The sequence below is a fragment of the Fukomys damarensis genome, unplaced genomic scaffold (genome assembly GCF_012274545.1).
Source record: "Fukomys damarensis isolate Sample0158 unplaced genomic scaffold, DMR_v1.0_HiC HiC_scaffold_33, whole genome shotgun sequence".
NCBI lineage: Eukaryota > Metazoa > Chordata > Mammalia > Rodentia > Bathyergidae > Fukomys > Fukomys damarensis.
Genome location: NW_022900945.1, coordinates 22,349,349 through 22,362,138, shown reverse-complemented (window position 1 = coordinate 22,362,138; position 12,790 = coordinate 22,349,349). Strand labels below are relative to the sequence as shown.

Sequence of the window (12,790 nt, the reverse complement as noted above, 5' to 3'; positions counted from 1 at the left end):
CATTGTATTATTCCAAAATATGTCATGCAACCATCCTCATCTTGCCTTTTAAAACTTCCCTATGAAGAAAGATAAACTTTCTTCTGAGTTATAGTTCCATAGGAACAAGAAGTTCTGGTGTGTTATGTCACAGTACGGTGGCTGTCGAAAACAATAATGTATTTCACATTTCAAAAAGCTAGAAGAAAATATTTTGTAAGTTTTCACCATAAGAAACGTTAAATGAAGAGGTGCATTCAATCTGATTTAAACTTCTCACAATGCAGACATATATGGAAATACCACGTGGTACCCTAACATGTACAATATTTATGGTATTTTGTGTTATTTTAAGAGAAATTTAATTAAAAAATTAATTCCCTTGCCTCATATTTTTTCGAATACAACAGGTCAACTCTCTGGCATAGGGACTTTCCTCCCACTTCAGCGCACTACCTTTTCCTGCTTATGTGAGAAAAGCGCAAAAACCTCAAAAGATGATTCAGCAGGAAAAGAGTGTCCTTTCGCTGTTGTTGTTATCTCAGCGGATATTTTGATGGCTGCATATCCGGTTTGAGTCTCAGCCCGAGAGAACTGCGGTCTCCCCAGAAGCTAGGCTCGGGAGCAAGAGCGAAGAGTAAGCCAGCGGGCAGAGAGAGGACTGCCTCCACTCAGAGACCGGCCCAGGTGCGTTCTGCCCTGCCTTTTCCCTGAGTCCACAGCATCAATGATTTCTCCAGCGCACAGTCCAGGCTGGGGGCCCAGAGGCGCGCTGAGCACGGATGCGTGGCCCGCCAAGCGCTTCGATCTGAGCGGATCAGCGTCTGGGTTTGGGGCAGAGGCGCTACAAGAGGAAAATGCGGACGCGTTGCAACCTCCTCTTCCTCCGGCGTCCCCCCGGGCTGCGGCGAAAGCCCCGCGTAGACCCCGCAGGGTACATCCTAACCCCATCTGCGCAAAGTGGGCTCAACTCTTTTCCCGAAACAGGGAACCAGTAGAGGCGCTGCTGGGATGAGGGAAGGGGCCGCTTCGTTCAGACTTCTCCAGTCTTCAGAAGTTGCCTGATTGCCCCCTCGCGGTAAATGGAGAAATTGTATGAAGTAATTCAGTCTCCTTCTCACGAAGGAAAGGTAGAAGCGGTTATGCCGGTTGGTATCTCTTGAACTGTTTGCAATGCGTGGTGCTTCCAAGGACTGCGTCTTCATAACCTGTGGTGCTTGCAGATAATTCAGGGCGGGGACAGCTGTAACTGTCTGCCCACATGACTCTCAGGAACTTTTCTACTACTTAATAGAACGGTCTCATTCTACTTACTTAATTTGGATTTGAAAACTTCTTGGCTTGGAAACCTCAGTCCTGCGTTACAGTCACGAAAAAGAGAGAGAAAAAAGAGGACAAGAACAAAAATCTGGGGACTCTTTTCCAATGACTTCCTAAACATCAAATCTGAGGGGAAGAATGCTTTAATTTCTCCTTTTACTAATGCAGTGATTAGGAGTCTGTTTTGTTTCACACATCCAGTTCCCAACAGCCGCAGAAAAAGACAGAAATTGTACAGAGGAAATTGGTGAGGAAACCTACTGGTATGTTTTTTTCTGACAAAAACATTGTTAACCTGGTTTACTTGCTAATTTGCAACTCACGGGACATAATGATACATACTAATTCATTAATGTTTAAAAGTTATGGAGGAGTCATTATTCAGAAATTATCGTGAGTTTCTGAAGAATACATCATCTGGTGCTTGTTACTGCATGTCAACATTTAGTCTGCCCTCTAAAATACAAGGTTGTGTTTAGATGTGACAGCACTCACCCATAATAACCCCAGAGCTGTGGCCATGCATCCCTTCTGTGAGGCCTTCGCAGGTGTGCGCAGGTAAGTCACCTTTGCCTTGAGGGCACACCTGGTGGGAGAGCTGCTCCTCCCACTCTGGCTGAAGGGCTTCTGGAATGATAAATTAAGGGAACCCCATCTTAGCAGAGGGCTAGGAGTACGTTGAGTGGTCTTGCAATAAAGGCACAGTCAAAACCTTTTGATGGCCTCTGTTTATTGAGGCCACAAAATGCCCTTCTCATGAAGATGAAAAAAATCCAAAATAATGCCTCTCCCAGCTTTAGTAGTTCTGTTTAAATCTGAGAAAATTTTCACTCACTCTAAGGCTTCTATTCCTTTTTGTCTGATGAACAAGAATATCTTTTTTCTAGTTAAATAAATCACTTTCTAGAGTCATGTATTTGCCTGGCACTTAAAAGATCCCTCTGTACTCTTATGGAGGATGTGCTTTGGTCCTCTCTTGCTCCTTCTCTCTCTTAGCCCTCCCTCCAGCCTGTTCCATGAGCACTAAATCTGGCCTCATCAAGATTGATGGTCACCTCCCTTTGTCTCTTTCTCAGCCAGGTCTTCCCTGACTATGTGCTGAGAGTAGGGTTCACCTTAGTAAGAGGGTTGCACATGCCTGTACTGAATGACAGGAAACAGGAATGAGCTTGATAAACTGTGGGTTAAAACAGCTTCTAGGCTGTGATGCTCATATTCAAGCATCTATCATTCTGTTAGAATGAGCCATGAGCATATTAGAAATTAACCATGTCCAGAAATTTTATATGCCCAAAAATTGTATGTATATTTGGTTTCTCTTATTTTCTGCTAGTATCTACTCAACTACCCAGGCTAAATTTCTAGAAGTGATTTTAGAAATGTCACTCTGATGTTTTCTTTCTAACTATTGTATATCCTGTTTCTCCACACTTTTCACTCTCCTGCTTCACCACCTTTGCTAATTTGTTGACGCATTCTGACTTCATTCAATATTACTTCACCCTCCTTTCATTCTAGCACCATCCCGTACATATACCTACCATGGCAATTCACTGCTTATTATGTCGTGAATGATACGTTTTTCCCTTCTGCAGTATATAATAAGCTCATGAGATATTCATGATTACTTCAACAGACTGCCCTTTCTCTTTGAATTTCCATCCTCTTTTTTGTATTGTAACAAAACATCTTGTAACAGACAACCTACTAGAGACTGAATGTCTCAACCATCTTTGTAGGTAGGCTGGTCATGAGGTGCAGTTTTAGCAAATGGACTGTGAGCAGAGTGATTATGCATGATCAGTTAACCCAGAGGCACCTTAAAGAAAGGAGACCAAGGCTCTTCCCCAGGATGCAGAAGGCAAATGCATTGGTGAACCAGGTGGTGATGTGGTCAAAAAAGGCAAAGCAGGTAGTAGAAGGAAGCTGTACCCCTAGTGATTTTGTGAAACAGAGTCATAGCGCCCTTGCCCTGAAAGTTTTGTGATAAAATTTCAGTTCCATAAGCATCTATTATCTGAGGCCTTTCCATTACATATAAACTAAATCCTAATTGATATGAATTCTAAGTACATTGAATGCTGGGACCCCAATGCATTTTATATCCACAGAACTGAACAACTGACTCTGATGCAGACTCACTAAATGTATAATGAATGAATCAGTTGTCAGACTTATGCCTTGCCTAAAATTTAAGGTAGATTGAAGTCACCTATTATAAACCTACTTTGTCAGTTGATCAGTTGGTCTGGGAAAATCTCATGGCTTTTAAGATGACCATTCAAAGCGTGGACCAGAGTGGCATGGGTGCACAGGTCCCAACTAGGACCCCGCCCAGACACCAGAGGCTTGGGCCCACAGACCCCAGCCAAGGGCCTGCCTGGAAAACAGCTGCACAGGCACACAGGCTACATCCAGAGGCCCAGCCAGATACCATCGCTAAGTGCAGGCAGACCCCAGCCAGAAGCCAGCTCAGACACTACCAACTCCGGTGCACAGCCTCCATCTGGGGGAGCCTCTGGCTGGGGCCTGCCCACCTGCCTTGCTGTGTTCTGTCAGGGCCTTTGGTTGGAGCCTGTGCATGAGATCTTGTGTTGTACTGAGAAGCTATTTTGGGTTTACAGGTTTTCATGAAATCTGGATACACCATTATGGACCCCATTTGTTTAGTGAAAAATGAGAAAAAGCAACTGACAGTGAATCAAGAGGCAATACAGGTTCTTCAAAATATTACTGATCCTGTATGGTGGTGGCTATTGTTGGACTGTATCGGACAGGAAAATCCTACCTGATGAACCGTCTTGCAGGACAGAACCATGGTGAGTGTTGTCCAAGGACAGGGGTCTTTTTTGTGGACTCATTGACAATGTGAGTTGCTCTCATCTCCTCTAGGGCCATCTTCAGGAAAAAAAAGAAAAAAACTCTTAGTATTTATTCTTAATATTTATCATCCAATTTATAATTTAAACTCCATCTATCCACAAAAGTCACTCCTAATGCAAGTAACAAAAATGTTATCTCAACTCCATCTAATGATCCGCTCAAACAGTCTGCATATAAGTCTGCATATGACCCGTTCTCTCCTGCATAATTCAACTCTTGTAACTATTCCTTCTCTCTCGCACATCATTTCGGCTAAAATTGTAATGTCACTCCAAGCGGCCAAGAAATGTAGTTAAATATGTCTTGTTCTGTAAAAAGGAATGAAGGTAGGAGAAAAAGGAAGAAGGCAGGAGGAAGGTGGGAGGAAGGGAGAGAGCAAAGGGCTAGTGTGGTGACTTTATTTGAATGTCATAAGCCTCGTCGTGAATAAGGGTAAACACTTTTTCAAATATTCTCATTTATATTACTTATTTTGTTAAATCCATGCTCAAATCTTTTTAAAAAATTAGTTTATATCATTTGCTTCGGATTGATTTCAAGAAAATCTGCCCAAATTCTATTAATCCTTTCTGCCTATGAAGACAATGCAGCCCCCCATTAATATTTACATCTTCTCTAGCTCAGCACCATTTGGGGCTGAAGCTCCTTCTCTCTGTATTCTCAGAATTTACCATATCCAAGTTGCTTTCTTTCCTTTCTCTTCTAGGGTTCCGCCTGAGCACCACGGTAAGGTCCGAAACTAAAGGCATCCGGATGTGGTGTATGCCCCACCCTCAGAAACCAGAACTCACGCTTGTCCTTCTGGACACTGAAGGCCTGGGTGATGTGGAAAAGGTAAACCATAGAGTCATGAAAGAATCTCCTCTTCCTCAATTCTTCAGTTACTTTTTTTTTTTTTTTTTTTTTGCCAGGGATTGAAATCGGGTCCTTGCCCTTGCGAGGCAGGCCACCGAACCACTGAGCTAAATCCCCGGCCCTCTTCAATTACTCTTAATTTGCCACCATAATTCAACTTCTGTGACTTATGTCTGCAAACTACAAATCCAATTGTGGGTAATGACTCTAAATCGTCATTCCTTGAAATTACTTCTTTGGAAAGCATAAGTATTTTAGTATATTATGGGAAGATATTCTTATTTTTTAATCTGGGTAAATCATATAATCTAGTAAATATTTTTGAGGAGCTGAATTCTAAGGTACTGTACTATATACCTTAAGTACTGTAATAAAAGGTAAAACCTAGTTCCTAATTCAGGAACCAGCATACATTTAGTATGATCAGGATAAGGTGTCATGAAATGCACAGAAGTAGGCATCTAACCTGGTGATGTGCTTTAGAGAGTACTTCCTGGAGGAAATGACATCTCAGCCTTAAATTGTGAGGTAGTAGGACTATATTAGTTTCAAAGTGCTACAACCTGGGTAGCTAAGTAACAGCAATGTATTTTCTCACAGTTCTAGAAGCTGGAAACCAAAGACCAAAATATTATCAGGGTTAGTCCTTCTGTGGAATGTGAAAGACAATCTTTTCCATGCCTGCATCCTAGCTTTTGGTGGTTTCATGGCAATACTTGTCATTTTTGGGCTTGTAGATGCATTACCCCGATCACTGTCTTCATCTTCAGTTGGTTTTCTTCCTAAAATATACATCTGTGTCTGAAACACCAGTCATATGGATTAGAGCCCGATCACCTCTTTAAAGACCCTATGTCCATAGAAGATCATTTTATGAAGAACTACGGGTTAGAACTCACACATGCACATTATTTAGGAGACCTGAAAGGAGGGTCCAGCTCAACTCCTGATAGAGAGCTACCAGTTCAAGTGTGTAGGTATGGTGGGTATGGAAATTAAAGCCATAAAATAAGTGAAGTTAAATAATCTATTTAATCTTCAGAAAAGCCTCAGATAAGCCAGGAATTCAGCTTTGGTTCAAGTCTGGATTTTAGAGAAACCTGTTTTCTGACTTCTCTAAAAGCATGGCCTTGAGCATCCAAAAAAATTTTAAATAGGCTTTTAAGTATTAAATTGGATTTGAATTATTTAAGTATCAAATAGGATTTTAACTATTTTGGTCTTCATGGTATTAAGTGCAATGAATTACTAATCTTTCTTATTTTACATTATGCTGAGCCTAACTTGAAAGGAGCAGTGCAGACATTGGCTTCCATTACTATAAAAAATTTTAAAACTGTTTAGAAATTTCATGCTGTGATCTTTTAGAAAGAGTTGTTCTGTTTGGCCTAAGTCCCTCTATCTGAATTGGGTATCTGGGGGTGTTTTTTTGTGGATTGTAAAATAAAGATCTAAAAAACATTTTTCCTCCAAATCTACAAGATTTCCTGCCTTACATATCAAGTCCTATTAGCACAGGGTCCGTATGCTGCATATGTTCAAAGGAAAAATTCCATACTGTAAACTGAGATTGTCAGTAGCACTACTCACTGACACCAAAACGTGCAGTGGGATTTGGATAGGATATGATTCCATTTGCCAGTCTTGCATGGCCCATCACATGCTATGCCAAATCTCACTTCCAGCCTGGTCTTTCAACCCCCACATACCCACCCACCTACCCATTGTTTCAGACAAATAGAAGAACTCTGTAACACATTTTTAAGACCCTATTATACTCTGCCTTGGCTAGGGTTGATTTTCCACATGTATGAACTCTTAAAATCAGAAAAATTCTATGTTGAATCAATTCTCTGAGGTGAAGCTATATTGAGACTGTAATTATCAGAGCTCAGGCTCACAGCTATATTGCTCTGAAGTTGCACAGCACTTGCTCCCATTTATTGAACTTACCCATTTTTCTTCACAGTAATATGTAATTTTACTCCTGGAAGAGGTGGTGATTATCTTGGTTGCACTTAGGTTTCCATGTTTGTCTGCCTCTCTATACTGTCACATAAAGCTTTGCATTCCCATAATTCAGTGTGGTGTTTGGTATTTTGTCGAGGCCCAGTTAGTTATTAGATTTAATTTCATTAAGGAAACCAGTGAATCTGATGAAGTGGTTTCTGAATATTTTCCTGTACCTTCTTAGGTACACAAAGGAACTATATAAGCATTGTACACACACTGGCAATATCTTTCACTTTTGTTAGGGGAATTAAAGCCCTCATAATGATGAAGGTTAATAAAGAAAATTAAGTATAAATGTAAGATCCTATTAAAAACTTAGTTTTTCATCCTACTATTCTGCTGTATTTCAGCTTGTAGTGAATAAGTAAAAGACTGAAAGACTGAAGAGCAGACTCCTAAGTTCCTTGCTCTCCTGTGCTTTCTAGGGTGACCCTAAGAATGAGTCGTGGATCTTTGCCCTGGCCGTGCTTCTGAGCAGCGTCTTTGTCTACAACAGCATGAGCACCATCAACCACTAGGCCCTGGAGCAGCTGCAGTATCCTTCCAGGACCTGAGCCACCGTGTGTCACTGATTTAAGGGAAGGACAACTGACACTGTCTTTGTCCAAGGACTCAGTTCTTATGCTTGAGGTGGAAAGTACCTAGGACAGAAGAGAAGAGTTAGAAACTGGTTTTTGAGATCTGGAAATTAGTGTATGTGGTCCCTGTCATTCCTTAGCTAAGATCCCAGCTATGTGACTGAACTAACAGATCTAATCAAGGCAAAGTCCACTTCAAATTCTGAGGCGATGGATGACTCTGATGAGTTTGTAAGCTTCTTTCCAGATTTTGTTTGGGCTGCTCAGGATTTCATATTGGAGCTGAAGTTAGATGGACGTCCCATCACGGAAGATGAGTACCTGGAGAATGCCTTGAAGCTGATTCCAGGTACTGGAGTTTGGCCTGGTTGGGAAAGCTTCATTCTAGCTGTGAGACCAAGTAAGCCCAGTCATTCAGCACTTGACAAAGATGTTCATTTGAAACTGGCTTGAGCTCTATGCTATTAGTAAACTAGTAACTGTTGAAAAGTGATTGTTAATGGTTTTTCAGGAATCATCACTTGAAAAATCCCTAGGTGCTAGAGTTTCAGGCATATAAACCAGATTATTTTAGACTAATTAATAACTAAAAAAATCCATATTATAATATATGCTAATACATTTGTATGTTAATACTAAGTCCCACATATTGTGTTTATTATCGTGTTTTTTTTTCTTCATTTAGAAAATAGGAATTTGATAAATACAGAATCACATGAAATGATCTAATTTTCAAAGGATAATTCTTTTATATATTATGTTTTCCTAGAACTAGGTAAGTTAACATTCTTCAGAGTAGTGATATTTATACATTAAATAATTAAGAAAAAATTCACATTTTTTCTGTTAACACTGCAAAATCTTTCATTTTACCTTTCTTATCGCATCACCCTCTTCATTCGACAGAGGCACACAATAATTTTTATATAGATTTATTAGCTGTACTATATTTAGGAAGGTTGAAAATTTTGAGCACTCAAAAATATTAATATTTTATTCACTCTTTCAAAAGCACTCACTGAACACCTTTTGTGTGTGACCTGATCATTCTGTAAGGTCAAGTGTAACAGACTCCGATATGGAAAAGTTAAGAAGTCTTCAACTTACATTTAAGTTAACTTTATTCTTAAAAAGTTTTCAAGGAAAAAAAATCACTAAACATATTATGATGTGTTTCTATTTTGGCTGATATTTCTGCCCTGACCTGGGTATTATTTGCCCTCTTCCTGACATTGTTTCTGGAAGCATCTTACCCTTTTCTGGTGTCACTTTGTTGTAAGACCACATTTCAACTATAATAAGATCAGGAAAGGACTTCTAACTCTTTTGTTTCATTAGTTGATCCTTCAATAAACATTTGTTAAATACTTAATCCGTAGACATCTGTACAGTTACCAGGAAGGCCTGAAAAGAACTGCCCCATCCCATGGATAGATGACCTACTTAGTCAGTATTACTTTGTTGCCTTTTTTCATTATGCAGACCTGGATTTTTCCTTGCCTTCTATGGATTAGTGCCAGATTGATTTGCATTGAGCTATCACATGATTTCACTAGAGGAGATTTACAGGCAAGGGATGCAATGATGCAGAGATCTCTGGAAGTAAAAATACTTCAGCCCCTTGCCTGAGAGCTGTCTTTTCAAAGATTAATTTTTTTAACTTTTACAGGCAGAAGTATAAAAATACAAAATTCCAACATGCCTAGGGAGTGTATCAGGCATTTCTTTCCAAAATGAAAGTGTTTTGTCTTTGATTGACCCACAAAAGAAAAAGATCTCTTAGTTCATATTGAGGAATTGCCGCAACACAAGCTGGATGATAATTTCCAAGAACAATCCAAAAAATTCTGTTCTTACATCTTCACCAATGCAAAGCCCAAAACACTGAAAGAGGGAATCCTTGTCACTGGAAACTGTGAGTCACCTCTGCCCCAGCACTGATCTATTTTTCATTGTGTGTAGTAAAGCTTTTTCATGCCTTGCATTAGTCAATATTTTTTTCACCTGATATGAATACTACACATAGAAATTCATATTTCCTAATCATGTCTACATGAGGATTTATTAAGATCTAATACATCTTAAGCTACTCCACTGATCTTTATAAGCACAAGCTGAGGTTACCACATTCCTGCCAGCTTGAGCCACCCATGGCACAGGAATGACTGTCTCATTGCAGGGGCTTATACACCTGCTGGGACTGCCCATGCTGCCCAATGGGACAGACATGAATGTACCAGCAGAAGTTCAGAGCCACTTGACAGATAGACAACCCCTCCATGAATGTGTCAAAGAGAATACTTGTGTTTGAGGTAAACACTATAGGACAAGTGTTTCTCTGTGTGCATAGAAAAAACATTTTGTGAATATATGCTCATTGTAAAATAATAATAATGTAAAAAAGAGGCCAAGATTCCTAAAAATTCATTGAACTGAGGCCAAAATTCAATCTAACCTCATGTACAGAAGTGGTTTCATGATACTGACCTATGAAGACATGCAGTGCCCTGTCCTGAGAGCAACTCCCCAATTTAATGCTCTTCCATTGCCCTAAAAATCTTGATAATATTTTAAATGTAGATTTACATTGTCACTTGAGACTCACTCCACAAATTACACAATTGGTTTCATGCATGTAATTTACTTCTGTTTTTTCTCCTTTTTCAGGTTGTACTATATTGTTAAGAGGCTATGATTATCACATTGGTGGTTATTGGTGATTTAAATTATATGAATTAAAAGCACTAAAAAATTGAATTGGAAAGCCAATAATTTCACTAGGAGTACTTTCTCAAAACAGAAAAAGGAATGTTTGTGTTAAACCCAGCTTTGATGATCTTTGAAACTCTGGTTCCAAAATTCTATAGAAAAACAGAGTAACTTGATATTTGTCTTTAAATTACTTGGCTTTTTCAGGACTGGGGACTTTGGTAGAGACCTACATGAAGGCCATCAACAGTGGGGCGGTGCCTTGCTTGGAGAATGCAGTGACCACTCTGGCCCAGCGAGAGAACTCAGCAGCCGTGCTGAAGGCAGCCAGCCACTATAGCGAGCAGATGGCCCAGCGAGTGCGGTTCCCCACAGACACGCTCCAGGAGCTGCTAGATGAGCACACAGCCTGTGAGAAGGAGGCCATCTCTTCATGGATCACTCCTTCAAGGATGAAGGTCAGGAAGTCCAGAAGAAGCTGGTGGTACTGCATCCTAGCCATTTTTTTCCCCTTCCTCCTCTTCAGGAATGATGCTTAAAGCTTACTTTTTTGAACCCCTGTGCATAATCTCCTATTCCTAGTGAAAGAAACCTGCATTCATGTGAGTGATAGGGTTCTGTAAACTGCAAATTGTCATTCTATCTAAAAGACAGTTGATTTCCTCTTGGCATATAACAGATTAGAATGAATTTAGGAGCTTCAAGGTGCAAAATACATTAGTTCCCAGTTCTGTAGCTCATAAGTGCATTGAAGGAGGCTGAGCGCTGTGCTTAGGGATTCGCAAAGCTAAGAACAGTGTCAGCAAATTGAGTTCTCAGCTTCAGGGGACTTCAAGATTCAATCAAGTTCTTCCAATCCTTGGTTTGTGATTTACAAATACAGTCAAATTTTTTCTTTGCTCTATTTTTACACATTGAAATATTCATTGAAAAAAATAATGAGGGGTTCCAAAACCTATATAATACACAGTAAACTTCAATCACTATTTATTAGGCTGTCTTTTCATATATACATTTTCATTCATAGCAACAGGAATCTTTTTCAGAAACTCTACTCCCAGATGCATTGAGGCTTCTATTCCTCACTTGAGGATTGCATCATTATAATCACAGTGCTGCTGAAGGAACCAGGAAGTTTGTGTTGTTTAATCTCATCCTTTCTGAGAGAATGAGCAGGGTGCCAAGAAAGTTGAGAGATTTCCCAAGGTTACACAGATGGTCACAAATGGGACTGAAGGAAATCTCCCAACTCCTGCTATGCTTTCCACATTCCACTACAATCACAGGTCATAAGATTGCTTCTTCTTAAGAGGTCACAATTGGACCTTCTAACAGCTCTTTTTCTTACATCCCTACATTTTCCTGGCAGGAAGCCATTGAAGAAAAAAAGGAAGATTTCTTGTTGCAAACTGAAGAGGCATCTGTGAAATACTGCCAAGCTGAACTGAAGCAGCTCTCAGAGCCACTGACAGAAAGCATTTCAAATGGAATTTTCTCTGTTTCTGGAGGCTACAATCTCTACATAGAAGCAAAAAAGAAAGTCGAACAAGGCTACCTTCTAGTGCCCAGGAAAGGAGCTAAGGTGAGAAATAAGAAATAGGAACGGGGCATGTATCACAGAGTTAATTGGCATATTTTTGCTACTTAAAATCTAAGAACACTGTATCATCCATAAAGAAAGATGAGAGCACATAATGATTCTGTGTTTTTTTTGCTATTATGACAATAATTAGTTATTTTTGATCAAATGGAATTCCCCCTGGAAAATAGAGTGTACTATCAGCTGGTGTAGAACTTTCCTTCCTCGATCAAGCAATATGATATAGTGGGTGTGTGTGGGGGTGGGTATGTGTGTGTGTGATTACTTTTGAGAGGAGGCAGGGAACTCAAAGTCTAAATACATGTCCATTTTTGTAAGATACTGATGATCTTGCCTTTGATACAAACAATCGCTTAGATATAGTGTCCAACTGGACAAACATTTTCATCCTGGCAAGAACAGGAAATAGAAATCATGATGCAGTTAGAATGATGAGAATACTAATAATAACAAAGCTGGCATGTATTCTGTACTCTCTTGTATATCATGTGGATAGTCAGTAACTTATGGTTACAAACTACTTTTGAAGCTGTAATTTAATCCTCAGATTAATTTTATAGCTAAGAAATGCAATGCCTGGAGAAATGAGGTCCAGGCCCCAAACCCTGCAGTTTGGAGAGCTGGTTTAGTTAAGGTAGCTCAGTGTACTTGGCAGCCATTCAGAACTCTGATTCACCCAGGAAAGTTTCCTATAAGAAGAAATAAAGGGTCAGGGTGAATTGTTAATAAGCGTTATTCAAGTTAATATAAAAAATGCAGGGCTGGGTAATAGCTCAGTGGTGCCACTCCTGCTGCAAGCACAGGTCCTCAGTTCAATCTCCAGTACCAAAAAAAAAAAAAAAAAAAAAAAAAA

General features: G+C 39.8%; 1 pseudogene; it reads left to right on the top strand.

The window, feature by feature from the left end:
- Positions 1–327: 327 nt before the first annotated feature.
- LOC104870878 overlaps positions 328–12,790 on the top strand; it is a 16,640-nt pseudogene continuing 4,177 nt past the window's right edge.